At 39.9% G+C, this 3,547-nt stretch overlaps 1 long non-coding RNA gene across 1 annotated transcript; it reads right to left on the bottom strand.

Moving 5' to 3' along the window:
* Positions 1-272: 272 nt before the first annotated feature.
* LOC123099497 (uncharacterized) lies at positions 273-2,617 on the bottom strand. The gene is made up of 6 exons (XR_006448169.1): positions 2,502-2,617; positions 1,651-1,721; positions 1,463-1,549; positions 814-896; positions 649-731; positions 273-574 (listed from the first exon to the last, which is right to left on the bottom strand). It is a non-coding gene; the product is annotated as an uncharacterized lncRNA (long non-coding RNA).
* Between the last annotated feature and the right edge of the window lie 930 nt (positions 2,618-3,547).

Consider the following 3,547-nt stretch of genomic DNA (forward strand, 5'->3'; position numbering starts at 1 on the left):
ATAAAGAGTTGTATATGTCTAGAGAGACAAATAAGTTTTGTAGCTCTGCGTTGGCACTGTTTTCTCCACATATATGTACAGTTCTTTATTTTCAGAAAGAAACACCGTGTTGCAAGTATAAAGCAAATTGAAGAATGGCATGATATAGGCTTAGCTCGAATTTTAGCTATTTTGCCTGACTTACAAAGGAGTGGCCGTGTTTGTTCAGGTACCTTTAGTTTGCTGATAGAAGAACATATTTTGCCTAATATCAGAAGGAGCAACCATTCACAGAGGCGTGGATAGGCGACCGTAGGCAGACAACTCAAATACATTGTCGAAGAACTGCAAAAGTATACATCGTAGACTTTAGTTGTACATAGGACATGTGCAAACACATGCAACATGCCATCTACATGACCAGTGCGATGGTCCATGTAACCATTATACAAAACAGCAAGCGACTGTTACACACGGTAACTTCAAAGTGTCTGATACAAACCACACTTAAGAACGCTACATAACTGATTATAATGATAGACGCGGCATCAAACGGCTACTGCATTGCCCTGCTTGATCCAATCGAACTTAATCCCTATAAGTGCCAAAGACAAGTCTTTGATCAGAGCATATCAAAGTATTGAAGATACATTATGGTTTTTAAATTACCTTTTTACTCTTCGCAGTCGCGCTTGCGTTTTCCAAATAAATCTTTGCGAACATTGCACATGGCACGTTTCCCAACTTGCTTGCTGTTCAATAGTTCAAAGCATGGTTCACTGTCTTGATATGCGAGACAGTTAGATCACAATCCATGTAAAGTTTGTTTAGTACCTTGACATGTCTAACTTCGGAGGAGGGGTCATCTGTTGTTCATATGTGCTGGGAGAAGGCGTTGTCTGCTGTTTGGTTGTGCTCTGCGCAGTTTAAGAAGATAATAATATCAGCAGGAAATCATCGATGATCAACGCTTAAAAAAGAAATAAGATGCGAGTCCATGAGTGATAGTCAAGTAAGCAACACACACCATGTTATCGAGCATGTGCATGCCACTTGCTGATTAGTGGATATGAACTTGTGAAGAGAAGCAAGGGTATTACTAATGGCAGTGGGCAGGTATTGTTGGTATCGTCACAGTCGCTGGCCATGTCGATCTCGTTATTGCCATTTCCAGTTTCTTGGGACATCTTGGACATTTTTTTAATTCGCGTGTCTAATCTTCAAATATCATTGCCCACGAGGAAGTCGCTAGCAACTTGTGGTGACAAGCCTTTAACTCATGATAGTTTGCATCATCAACATATATTATCGACCTATCATTTAAGAAAGCCAGTACAACTGAGCTGGCTGATTCTATGGCCAACTCCTTTGTTCCAGCATACCCCCCATGAAACACCTTTGGCTCCGCCGCACGCATATTGTTATGAGCACTCAAATGCAGATAAATGGATGCATACAACTCCCCATCTTCAGCATCAGTTACCTTGATGCTTTCTACAACAAGCCCAAGCCTCTTTAGAGCCAGATCCAAAATATATTGCCGGCATATGGTCACACAGCGTGGAGTGAGCTATTTAAGAAGGCAGATCATAAAAAAAAGTATCAGCCATGTCTCAAATGTAGAGAGGACCTACATAAAAAAATGAACGGATCATCAACAATTGGGCTAACCAGAGGTAAGAACGGAACGTGTAGCTCATCGTCTGATACATAGAAGTCGTCCATTGCCTTCTCGCTCCGTACTGTTTCCATAAATCAAATTTCATTGTCGTTAAACAACAGAAAATGAAAGAGCAGTTTTAGATGGGGCCTCAAAATAGTAGCAGACACTGAGGATCATGTGGCTGTTAAACATAGCTCGGCTACCTCCGTATAAGCACTGATATATTCGACTGTGGATTTTCTGTAAGTAAGCTAACTAATTTCAGAGCGTTTATCTGAGTCACACACCTAAATACAGATTGCGGTGGTTCCTCTCCTAGCATTTATAATGTTGGCGATTTGCCTTCTTAGACCATATAGAAAATGTCGAGGAGCAAGTAAGTTTTCTGTTATACTATAAATGCACATGCCAATGTTTTTTAAAGTGAGCACATCGTCACCTCTTGTTTCTTTTGTCCGTGTACATCCGGCAGATTATCTGGTAATAAGATGATATAATGCATTGTTTCACTCATCATGTGCTTGGTGTGGGTAAATCAGTATAAAACACGTACATGCCAGGGTTTGTATACACGTATGTGTGTGTCTGCTCAGAGAAGAGGATGTGTTTGTGTGCATCGCTCGTCAACTGTTTCCCTATCTGAAACCTAACACTAAATAAAGCAGCAGGTAGCGCAGATAAATTCAGATGAATTTCAGACCAAACCTCATTTGATCTTGATAGAATGGATTACAAACCAGACAAATCATATACCTATGCTATAATCCTCGGATAGTATGTCGACTACATGATATACTGCGGTAACCTGAAGAATACTATACATCTAGAAGACAAATAACAAGGAAAGGGAAAGGGAGACCTTGTATCGAAGGAGCTCGACACCTGGGCTCTGAATCGCGGCGAACGGAGGTTGGGGAAAAGCACGGGACGGAGGCGGCGGTCAAGGGAGACGAATGGAGAGAGCCGGGACTGGTGGCATTGGGCAAGACTGATTTTAGGGTTACCCTATATTGTTGGGAAACCTAAGTTGGTGGGCTTCGACCCAGATGCTGACAAGCCCGATTGAGTAGCCATGGAGAGAAAACGGGCCTATTTGAAACGGCTGGAACTTGAAAAGGAGGGGAAAGAAGGAGAAAAGGAAAGCCAATATTCTGTACATATTTATTTACGGACCTGGAACATTAGCCCTAGATGCAAGCATATTCAATGGTAAAAATATTGTGTTTGTAAGATGTCTTGAACTCAAAACTACGTCAAAATGTTCAAAAGAAAAAACAACGTCTAAGATTTTTTGAAATTCGGATTTGGAAATGTTCATTTAACCGTAGCAAATTTACAAACTCCGAAGCACTTCCAAAATCTAGAAAATGCCCATATGTCACATGTCATATGTAAAACGAATAGAATACATACTTTTTAAGATGTTTATGTATTGCATAAAAGCAATTTTGCACACAAGAACATTTAAAAAACCAAAGAATACTAATAGATCTTACAACCATCCCTAGATGTTTAAAAAATGATCATCATCTGGATGAATGATAGTGTAAAGAAACATTACATTTAGGTACATGAAATTTAACTGCACGATGCTTATCACATAGTGTAACTAAGTAAGCTCGTTGCTTCTAAAAATATATTCCCAACACATAGTTTGGTATGGTTAATAACCACATAACCACATCACTATAAACACGAGCATATGTAATAGAAAAGAGCACAAAACATATAAAGATAAGAAACCGAGCAGACAACAGACACAAGTAGATGAGAGAACGATAGATGGAGCCACTACCTAGTTTCTTCATAATTTATAATATCGGTGGAGTGCTAAATCCATTCCAAAGACTGTCTTGTTTACAACAAGGGGTTGTGGTCTGCTAGTGGCAGTCCAAAAATATTGGA

Source organism: Triticum aestivum, chromosome 4D, assembly GCF_018294505.1.
Source record: "Triticum aestivum cultivar Chinese Spring chromosome 4D, IWGSC CS RefSeq v2.1, whole genome shotgun sequence".
Classification (NCBI taxonomy): Eukaryota; Viridiplantae; Streptophyta; class Magnoliopsida; order Poales; family Poaceae; genus Triticum; species Triticum aestivum.